An 11,947-nucleotide genomic window follows, 5' to 3' on the forward strand; every position below is an offset into this window, starting at 1 on the left:
TTTGGAACAGAAACGTGTGCTGAGAAAACGATGCCTGTGTCAAATAAAGGAAACATTTTATGTGCCTGTGATGCGTTTACTGTCTCTGCCAAGTTCTAAGTAAACGTAACAGGCGAGCTTCATGGAACATTACAGAAAAACAACAAACGGATGGATTGGTGAAACTTTCTGCACTGAAGCTGAACGTTGTCGTTAAATATTTAGAGTTCCCCCATTTATGTCTTCTTCAAGTAAAACACAAACCTACCAGTCTCTTCCCTCCATGCAGAACATAAAAATTAAAATTCTGCAGTTCAGGCAAAATGAACCAAACCAAACGACGATGAACGTCCATTTTTTAAAGTTTAGTGGAAGAACAACGCTGGGTTAGCGACGGGGATAGCTGCCGCCTTGAGAGGATTGTCAAGAAGCAAAGCCCTTTTCAGAGTTTGTGGGAGATTCACAAGGCGTGGACCGGAACCGGAGTCGGACCACCGCACACGGAGTTTACATCCAGTGGTTGTTGGTGAATTTCTCATTGATTATGTATCAATAACAACTTTACACAGGTGGGTTTTAGTCTAGATTAGTAGATTAGTTTTTGATGATGAAATAACCCGACTTCTCTTTGGGTTTGGGTTAAAGAAGCGCAGCTGCCTTCCTAATCTACTGGCAAATATTTTCATCGCATCTTTCGAGAGCATCTTTCTTAGATGCTTCACTTTTTGCAGAGACTCAGCTGTCACGGATTCAGGAGTAAAAACCTGCTACGGTTTTCGGAGTGAAACTCTAAATATTTCACTCTGACCATTTCTGACACGCTTGCAGATGCCGACAAGATGGCGAGTTAAAAACCTCCTCCTCCCCCGTCCTCTTCGTGTCAAATGAAACCGGTGAAACAGTCCTCATCTTTGCCCCCCTTTCATTGCTCCAACAAGCAAAAGATCAAAACCGGCCCGTGTAATTACCGCCGCGCTGAAAGAAGGCCTTTTGATTATTAGCCCCCCTCTGGCTCCTCCAGCCACAGATTCTTGATGTCTCTCTGTGTCGAGGAGCCAGGACGGGTGATTCTGTGCTACTCGTCGCACTCTCGCTACAATATGTTCAAACGCCCAGAAAATGTGTTACGCTGAATAGAGGGGTTCGCTCCTGAAAACTCGCCACCCCTCCGGGAGAAAGTGGGCAGCCTCCTCCTCCCATAGGAAGGGGGTGGGAAGAGGTGCCGACATTTTCACCGGCACCCTGGCCCTCCACGTGAATAACAGGGGTGAGAATAATCATAACCGTAACGCTTTATATACATAAAAAAAAATGGTCAAAATAATTGCCACCCTGGAATAAGAGGATTACAGAGGGGGGAAATTTGTGAGTGGTGGAGGGTGAAAAGGGACGGGAATCTGTCGGCGTCAGCGAGGACAAAGGAGGAGCTGGATGCTATTAAGTGAGATTAAGCTAAATAAGGCTTGATATATATCTTTTTTTTCTTCAAGGAAAAATGGGGAAGGAGAAGTGGGTGAGAGTGAAAGAAGAAGAGAAGAGAAGAGGAGGAGGAAGACAAGTGGTGCTACTGATTTACAGATCAAAGTGAGATGGCCCAAAACTTCACGTCTTTCATTTACATATAGCTGCTTTATTTCACCCCAGGGATTAGCTACCTTGCCATTTTCTCCGGGTGGCTCTCCACTCGCTTACCTTGGCCCACCACCCATTTCCTCCTGCTCTCAGGATGCTTCAGCCCTTCTTCTCCTTCTCTCCCTTTTTTCTTCCTTTCATGCCGGCCTCCTTAATTTCTCCCCCCTCTCATTCTCTGCTCGTCCGCTGAGCTTCTCCAAGAGGCTCTCACTTTCTTGTGTTTGGAGGTCTCATTGTTGGAGCGACGCAGGGGTCTGGTCAGTCTTTGTGTGAGCACTTTAACTCATCTCCATTTCATCACTGTTGATCAATGGGGCGAGGAGAGCGTGTGGGACAATGCACACACACACACACACACACAAACACGCACGCACGCACACACACAGAGAACCCACACAACCACACACACTGCACATGTCCTAAAAAGTTGGGCGATGTTCAGCAGACCTCTGCTTTTCAAATGGAAACATTTTGGAAAAACCGATGAACGTTTTTAAGATTGCTGCACAAAACGTGCTGCAGCAGCTTTTTTAGACAAAAATATCAAGTTTTAATCCTACAAACACCAACAACACAGTGCATCAATGAATTCAGAGTCTAATAGAATCGAGGGGAAAATATGAAAACATTGTCCAGAAACGTTGAACGTTCTCCGGGGATGAACTCATCTCTGTGGCCAGGTGAATGAGGTCACGCTTTAGAGAAGATGCTGTAGAGATCGGAGGTAATTGGTGAGAAACAGGACATTTGGGGCCCTGTACAACCTTGGCCAGACTCTTAAGGTATGCATTTCATGTAGCAAATGCACATCTTGCATAGCAGCAACAACCTTAAAGGAGCAGCATTGTGTGTTTTTCTGATACATAGTGTCATTATACAGCATCTGTTATCTTCAGTTGTTATAAAAATGCTATGTATAGATATTAAATATGACTTAAAAGAAATGCTACTTCCTGATTTAACGCCTTGAAATTGGGCTTCTGTCTCTTTAAAAACTCCTACTCTTTCTGAAATTCCACCTTCAGGAAGTCATGACAACATCGCTCTGCCATTAACCCCTGGAGAACCATTTCACCAGAAGTTGTAAAAACGATCTGTGCAGTTCTATCAATTAATTGCTGCCAGATAGTTTGGAGGAGCTCAGTGGCTGAGTTGCCGGGGAGGAGTGCTTGGAAACTCAGAAAATGCATCTCTGAGGAGGAGCTGCGCCTCAAAAGGCGGAGCCTGGGCCAACCAGGCTTTTTTGCCCAGCGGAGTGGTTGTGACAGGAGACTAAGAGATTTATCAAAAATGCATGAAAGAATCAGGGGAACACCCCGGGTATGAATTTGATTAAAACATGATGTAAAGCTCAACAAGCTAATCTAACGTCAGTATAGACTTTTATCTGTTCATCTGCTTTAAACAGCTCACAGAAAAACGTAAACTAATTACTTTCTTGCTTTTACTGCAGCAAAAAAAACCCAAAAACAAATATATATATATATCTATATATATATATATATATATAGATATATATATATATGTCTTTGAACTTTCGGTTCTACCAATCGTTCTAAGAAGGTTTCTGGAATATGCAACTTACCAAAAGACAAGGGTCATCAGGATTGGAGGTCCAGTCAGAAGAGATGCTCAGAGATGTTTACTCACTTGAATATTACCAGAGGTGTTCAGCCATTTTATCTCCAGCCCTAAATGCAGACAGAACTCATTGTTTCCTTCTTTTCCAGCCTCTCATCTGGAAGTGTTGTTTGCCTCGGCCCATTGTCGTGCTGTTTCGTAGCTCTTAAACGGGTCAACGTGGGGAGTCCTTGGCTAAGGAAGTCTTCAGCCATAAATTTCATCTTTACAATGAGTGGAGCGCAGGGGCTGGTCAAGACCCCCATTTACTTTCGAACCCAGCTTTTATTCGTTCCCTGCCTAAACAACATCAGGCCCTCCTGTGCTGCTGTCCCACCCTGGCGTTCCCAAATCCCCTCCGTCACCCCCGTCTTTCTCAGACCGGGGCGATACAACGGGGTTACCGCTGAGTCTGCCGGCCGGCTCATTAAGCTTCGTGTTCTCTCCCATCCATCCCAGCACGCTGTCCCATTCACACCACGGCCCTCATTACGACTTTACAGGCCGCCATCAACCAATACCTCATTACAGCCATCGGCCGTCTGAAAGACGGCTTGAGGTTTGTGTGTGTGGTCTTCACAAAATCTGAAACCACTGAGCAAGATTAGCTTATTTTCCCCTAATATTTGGCTTTTTTGTTGGTTGAGAAGCAGGTGGAGCATAATGAACCTTAAAGGTGTGGACTGCAAGTTTAACTATCACATCCACAACAGTGTGACGTCAAAGACTTAATGTCGAGTCTGCGCTTCATCAATCAAGATAAAATCAAGTCAAAAGTTAGAATTAACGTCAAACTGAGTAACAATGTCTGTGAAACTGTTTTAATACCCCAAGCAGTGAAAAAAGAAACTTGAATAAAATGCAACTACATAGCGTTTTTTGAGAAGTCTTAACATTGCTTAATGTACGTTTTGCATGTTGCCTTTGACTGTTGCTCATGGGGAGAGACATTTCAGTAATCTAAACTAATAGACAACATGTAACCAACCTACTTGCAAACTTTATGCAAGCTGTTTTATGTTAAATTCACGATATATTGTGCGAGCTATCAATATTGGACCAAAGAAAGCAAGGCCAAGCCTTTAAAATTGTGACACTTTTGGTGAGTCAGATAGACTCAATAAATTGTAACAGCAGCTGAGTAGGGGGGCCCAATTTCATTTTTTGTCATGGGGCCCAAGATTCCTGGCAGTGCCCCTGGTCTGATGTCAAGTTTTAATTTGAAATGTTATGCTTTCATTAGCAGTAAGTGGAAAAGGATCGTAATAGAAATAAAGGCTTTCAAACATCCATCCGTATGAAATGAATCTGCTTGTGTTTCGCTGAATGATGACCTGCAGAAGATGTGAAAGTGCTTGTCGGTCAACCAGAAGAGAAAACCAGCGTCTACAGGAGTTTCGGAGGATGAAACATTTATTTTTCAAGGAAAAAAAAAGTGCAGACCAAGACCTGTAGAATGATGACTCTTCAACAGAAGACGCAAACACTGAACCCAGAGAAAACACCACAGAGAAAATCCAAGTTTAAGAAAAGAATTTCATGCCAACTCCGAAGCACAGAGGTGGAAGCGTCATGGTCTGGGAATGCTTTGTGACAACAGGAACTGACCTTGTATCCAATAAACTTCTTTCTGATGACATCAACTGCTTATGAGTGTGTGGAGGGTCAACACACTCGTACAACCAAACAAATCACCTCAAAACAACTTTTCTCAGAGATTGGTCATATGGAGGACTGATACGGCCAAAATTGTCAATTGCAAAGAAAGAGAAAATAAAAACTTTTCCAACTTATTATTTCAATCTTGATGTTGACCAAAAGGAGAGAAGCCGACTCTTCACCTTTCACTAAGTGACAAAGATGAAACATTAAAGGAGTAAATAACTCAACATATGATTAAATAAATAGTGACAGCAAAAATTAGATATCAAAATTATTTTTAGAATATTTGGAAAATAATTTAAATATTTAATAGTAGTTGGTGCTAAATTGCAAAATCAAATAACAGTGACAATGTGAATACTATTGGAAATGATGAACTAATATCAGTTTATGCCTCTCTGTATCATCAAATAGTTTTTTATTTCTGATTTTTTTGAATGCAATATTTCTCACAGGGATCACTTTATCAAATTATTTATTTCTAGTTTTATTGCCAATTTTGGCAGGATCAGTTCTCCATACATATCGCTGGCTGAAAATAGAACTGAAATTTTAATGGCTGTCCACTGTTTTCACACAATTACCTTCAAAGAACCACATTTTGTGGATCAGTTGGTTCGTCTATGAAGAAAATATAGTTATTTATAACTATATAAAGTACTGTATACATAGGTTTAAAAAGAAAAACTGTTTTTTTTCTTTATCTGAAAATCAAATCGATAAACTTTGTTTTTGTCTGTTAAATGAATTAAATACTGTCTTAAATAATCCACGACCAAACAATTATTTCAAACCTTCGCCTATGAGTGCATTGCATTTAGTTTCTCACCTATTTGCATCATTTGACTATAAGTGAATCATCTTTTTTTGCCTTAAAAAATAACAATAAAAATAAAGAACCCAAACAGGCCTTTGTGAAATGTAAAGACGTTTGTTGTGTGAAGCTGTTTGAAAGCGGTTAATATATGCAGGAATAAAGCTCTGGAGCCTCGACGGTGCGGCTGTGTGTGAGCGTCATTGTGGCAATGAACCCCTGGCCCTTAGTTTGCCCTCTGAACCCTCGGTGGCCTTGGAAGCAGGAATTCCAGTTAACACATCACAGATCAGCTCTCTTTTCTTCTCGTTTTTTGTGCCTGACGCTTGTCGCCAAACGTCGGCTGGGCGTCGCCGGGGCCTGACAGCCACCGGCCCGCTCCCCTCCTCTGCTTTCCTCTCCTCTTTCTCCCCTTCCTTTCTCCCATTCTTCTGTTGGGGCTTCTCCTTTTTGCCTCCTTTTCTGCTTAATTGAGTTGTTTGGCAGGCGGGCTTGTCAGACAGCGCCGTCTATGTGGGGAGTCTGAGGGCCACAGAGGCGCCCGTCATTGTGCTCCCAAAGACGGGTTAGTTTTTCACCGTTACTCCTGCATGAGTGAGCATGGCCCAGATCAGGCCTGGGCGGGGATGGGATTAAATGTATGACATATCTACAAGCAACTTCTTTGTTTTGTTTTTGTTGTTTTGTTTTCTCTCCTAATAACAAATTAATCAGATAAAAATAGGTGCAGGGTTTTTTTTCTCCTGCAAATTATGTAGAATAAGTGTGATTATGGGTGAAATGAAGAAAAATGCAAAAAAAAAAAAAATAAATAAAATTTTTAAAAAATTCAAAACAGGAATTTTTTTTAGTTTCCTAATTAAGCTTCCTGCCTTTGAGACATGTGAGTGTCTCTTTGGTTTTAAGTGCTCTGCAAACCCATAAATATCTTCCCCATATGAGAGGGGAGAGTTTTGTGAAGAAGGCAAACATCGACTGAGGGGAGTCATCAATCATGACGGCGCTGCGCAGAGAACGATTCTTTACGCCGCTTCCTCTAAGTAAACTCAGAAGAACCGTCCTTAAGCCAGCAAACAATTAAAGCCGGAGTTTTGATTGCTTATCTAGAGGAACTACTCATTACCTTCGACCAACATGATCAGAAAAGGAATCCAGAGAAATCACAGCTCATAAACCACAGACTACTTATTCTTATACTTTTTTGTGTCTTTTTCCTTCTTTTGCTCTCTCCTTTGGATTTCCTTCTGATTCATGTAAAGCACCTTGAACTGACCTGTTGCTGAAAATGAGCCACATAAGTAAAATCGCCTTACCTTACGTTGCCTGAAGAAGGGGTCAGATCCATTATGATCATTCATCTGATCATGCAATCCTTAAGAACAAGACAGGATTTTAGCTCTGGAGAAAATAAAAATTGCCCCTTTTTTGTTTTCACAAGTCACAACTGGTGTTTTATGGACTCTAAGTGTAAAATGTTCTTATCCGTATTTTATGACCCCTTTTATTAAGTTTTGTGCCTGTCTAATTCTAGGATGGTCCTAGAACAGATCCATCTTGGTTTGGACTTTTAGGCTGATTGGTCTCTTAATGTTGCCTGCGTGTGTGTGTGTGTGTGTGTGTGTGTGTGTGTGTGGGTGTGTGTGTGTGTGTGTGTGTGTGTGTGTGTGTGTGTGTGTGTGCAAGGTTAATCCTACGATGGCAGCCTGTGCAAGGTTATCTTGAGTGACCACTGGAGATAAACACAAGCCACCTCTCTTCTGCAAAAGTCTTTTAAAGTTTATTTTGTCCTGAGAACCCAAAGGTTTTTCCTGGTCTTTTGCACTAGTGGCTCTATTTACTTTGATTCAACATCCGATGAAAGTCGGGGTTGATTCACAGATAAAACCCAAAGTCTGCCACTACTTCTATAAAAAAAAAAAGAAAAACTTTGAACACATTTTTTATGTATTCTTAAATGATACATTTCCAATTTGTGAAAAAACCAAACGTTGGATCAGAACTTCACTTCCACTGCTGCAAATTCCTCCTTAAAATTCATCCCCCAAAAACATACAACCAACAGCGTAAACAAATGGCAAGTTAATCTGTAAAATAAATAAACCACAAACCGTTTTGGGTTCTGCTGTCATTCCTTGATCTTCTTGTTTTGTGTATTTTTATTTATTTTTTTCTATTTTGGGACCTTTGGAGAAACACTTTGACGAGTCCTCCCACCTGTCCATCTGCTTGTGCACACACACACACACACAAGCCAAAGAACGCAGTCAAGGGCAAAGGGGAATCTTGATCTGTGTGTGTGTGTGTGTGTGTGTTTGAGAATTGTTTTTCGAAGGGGGTACCGTGTGAGTCAGTTTACATGATACAAGGTCTGGACCAGAGCCACAAGATTTCAACTTACTCCCAAAAGGCTGCTTCACCTTTTCTTACTTTCATATCTCACATATGCACCCACAAACACACGCATACACACACTTAAGGTTGCTCTGACAGCTACATCCTCCCCTCCCTCTCTGAAACACACACACACAAACCCAGCTATCACACAGCCGTTCCCTTTCTGCTGACCAGCATAAACCCTTAATGCCTCAACCCAAGGACAGCATGCATGCGTGTGTGTGTGTGTGTGTGTGTGTGTGTGTGTGTGTGTGTGTGTGTGTGTGTGTGTGTGTGTGTGTGTGTGTGTGTGTGTGTGTGTGTGTGTGTGTGTGTGTGTGTGTGTGTGTGTCTGCAGGGGCTCCTGGGGGCCACGGCTCTATCCTCCTCTGCTCCAGCCTGCTGGAATGCCAAAACCAGCCGGCAGGGTCAACGAAGGAGTCAAAACACTTCAGAGGAACGAGGAGAGGGCAGGCGGCGTTGTGCATTTTTATCACATCATTGCATGTTTCCGAGCCGCCGAACAATGAAACCAAACCGGCTTCAGTTTGAAAGCGCCGACATAAGTTAAAAGGTGGATCGTATTTGTTGCTGTAGAGGACGGCGATGAGGGGAAACAATACGACTCAGTGGCACTGAACCTGGAGGTTTACACCGGCCGTGTTTTCACAGAAAGGACGTCTGGTTTGGTTTGAAGAAGTTAGTAATTATTCTTGTTTGTCTCAGAGAAACTTTCAAAACCTTCGAAATAAAATACAGGGCGGAGAAAAGAGAAATCACTAAAAAGCGTGCCAGAGAAATTACAAAGATGATTTTGCAAATATGCACCTCGGTTTTACAAGCAGGCACATATGAGTAGAAGAAAAGCCGTAAGGCTCCACTCTTGAAAGTAAAATCCATGGGGCTTCATGTTAGCACTCAGCGTCAGACTGAGCGCTAACAGCATTAGATTTACATGAAAATATAATAAAAACTCTTCTATCCTGGCAAATACCATCAACTGATTTGTTTTTTTGACTCATTTTATGTTTTTTAGAATCAAAAAAATATGGTTGATGTTTTATTGAGCCAAGCACTCTGCGGTGGCTTCAAGGCTTTTCTTGAAAAGTGCGAAAACGTGTAATTAGCTTTGCAAAGCAACACGCTGCACCTGCAATAGCCGTTTTCGCTGACATGTGGCGCGTGCCAAAGGTCATGCAGCGATCCAATCCAGAGCGACTGATGTTACAGCAGCAGTAACAATATTTCACACGTGGCTTCATTATGCAAGAGCAACGCTTGTCTGGTCACACAACTAGGATGGCAAAGACAAAAACATTTTGTCTTTGTAGTCACATTGACGCAGCGAAAGTTTTACTGAATGGAGTCAAACTCATTTTCATTTTGGGCCAAGATAAAAAAAAAATCTGAAAGTTCTTAAAGGGCCGGTTGTGCCAGAATATATTGATAAAACCAATTAAACTATTAAAATATCAATAAATAGCTGTTCCTCCTGGATTTTAAGATTGTTTTAGTGTTTTTTGCTGTCAAACTAGCAGATTTTGTGGTGCCAATTTAGAAATGTTTGTAATTATTTTTTTATGATATTTGCTGCTAATTGTGACTTTTTATTACTCGCTGTATCAATTATAGACAATCACTTGACATCAGGCCGAGGCAGCGGCCACTTGAACTCAATGTTTGTGACCAATTTTGAGGAAATTTGCAGTGAAAATAAAAAAAAAGTGGAGCTCTGGCGATTTTGTGATGCAATTTGTGGATTTGTGGAAAACTGGAAGAACTCGTTGATGTAACTTGGAGTCTAGATGGGCCACGTAAAGAACTACGGCGGGCCAGATTTGGTCCCCGGGCCTTGAGTTTGAAGCATGTGAAATAGAGGATAGAAGACTAAGTAGGAAGCATAATTTAATGTCCTTAAGCTGGTTTACTCCTTGTATTCAATCTGTTGAATTATGAATTTCTGCAAGAAAAGAAAAAAAAAGTAAAATACCCTGCAAAAAAAAAGAAGAAAAAAGAGTGTGAGTGTGCGTGGATGTGTGTTGAGCAGAGCTTCCAGCATCCTGAGTCCTCTGTTGGGAAGGGCACAGTCCATTCCTCCTGTGTGCAGGTGTCATGGCTGGACCTCTTCATTTGCATATATTTGCATGGTGTCAAACGGAGCGGCTGCTGACAGCTTCCAGAGCCGACTGTCTTCCTGGACCCCAGCCCAATCTTGTCGGCTCAGTTACACGGCGAGGCGAAACGCGGTGCGGCCGGCTCGCAGCCAGGCAGATCAGCCTCCGGTGGAGGGGTTGCTCGGTCGACAGCCGTCAACGCCACCGACCTTCAAACGTCAGGGAGGTGGAGACAAGCGGACACCCCTAACCCTAAACCATCCAGCAATTTAGAGACTCGGACCGTCGGCATCTACTGCAAGATGACAAGACGGCTTCAACCACATTGTTGGTGTTTGAGATCCGTACTCGGATCGGAGCGGAGAACAAACCGAGGAAACCTGGAGAGCAACAAAGGAAGACGTATTCTTAAAATGTCAAATGTTTTGAGAGGCAACAATGCACTGCAAAAACACAAACTCTCACTGAGTGAGTTTGGTCTAGTAGTTCCTGGTGGAAATATCTTAGTACACTTGAAATAATGTGAAGCTCACTTACAAATTACTTTTCAGTAAGTAGTTTGTTCTAAGTCCCTTAAAGTTGCAGAAAAAGTACTTGTTCCATTGGCAGATCATTTCACTTGTAACGACGTTTGTCTTATATTAAGTGAAATAATCTGCCAAGCGCATTTTCATCATTATTAAAGAATTATTAGCATAGAGCAAGCTCACGTATCTTGCTGAAAAGTTCCTTATAAGTTAGTTTTGGCTCATTCTAAGTGTACTAAGATATTTGCAGCAGAAGCCAGAATCAAAAACACTTGGGAACAGTTTGTGTTTTTCGCAGTGTGTGGCCAAACCTCTAAAATGGACTTTAACAGGTTTTGATTGAGACCACAAGAACACGTATAACCTCCATGTTTGAAAGAGTAACACCTCTCACAGTTCCCACTGTACAGTTGCACTGCTTTCCAAACAAATTCTTGAGAGAGCTGCTTTGATTTACGCCATTTTGATCTGTAACTGTCTAAATCTGAAGCGCTCCATAAAGACCTAAACTATAACTCTGGCATCTTTCAATAGATTGCAAAAATTCAGTGACTGTTTTCTGTCAGCTTGAGCACATCAGCCGAAAGACTTTCTTTAACCTAAAGCTGAAATTAATGTCTGTGCCGTTGTGTCGGTGATTCGTACCTGAGAGTAAAACCAAAGATGACAGAATGCAAAAAGCTGCAGGTTTTGTTTTTCTTCCTCTGGTTAGTTCTTCTCCCTGTCAGCAGCAGGCTCTTGTGCGGTCAGAACTGAAATGATCTTCAACTGCAGTGCACACAGACCATGAGTTTTGGTGACTATTTATATGAGTTTCCAAATGATATATTACATTATCAAAACCTATATGGCACACTTACTGTTTCAGATAATGAAACAAACTTTACAAAGACAACCTGAGGAAATATAAAACCCAGTTTATTAAGAAAAGGGGGGACCGACAGTCTAAACCAACCAGCAATTGATAATTGTTGATCTTGTTAAATGATGAATTAATTGTGAACAACCGCAGATCTGTAATTTTAAGGGTAACCGCCAACATTAATTAGGCAATGAAATCTGAAAAAGTAAGACGTCAGACCTCGGTGTAGCGAGATGTTAAGACCAGACGTGACACAAAATCCCTGATGCTGTGGAACACGAGCGAGCAAAAAGCAAGAATCCCCAAAATGGTGAAAACGTGGAACAGGCGTGAACCTGTTCCACGTTTTTTGGCGGGACGGAAA

This window comes from Poeciliopsis prolifica, unplaced genomic scaffold (genome assembly GCF_027474105.1).
Source record: "Poeciliopsis prolifica strain line A6 unplaced genomic scaffold, Auburn_PproV2 SCAFFOLD007, whole genome shotgun sequence".
Taxonomy (NCBI): domain Eukaryota; kingdom Metazoa; phylum Chordata; class Actinopteri; order Cyprinodontiformes; family Poeciliidae; genus Poeciliopsis; species Poeciliopsis prolifica.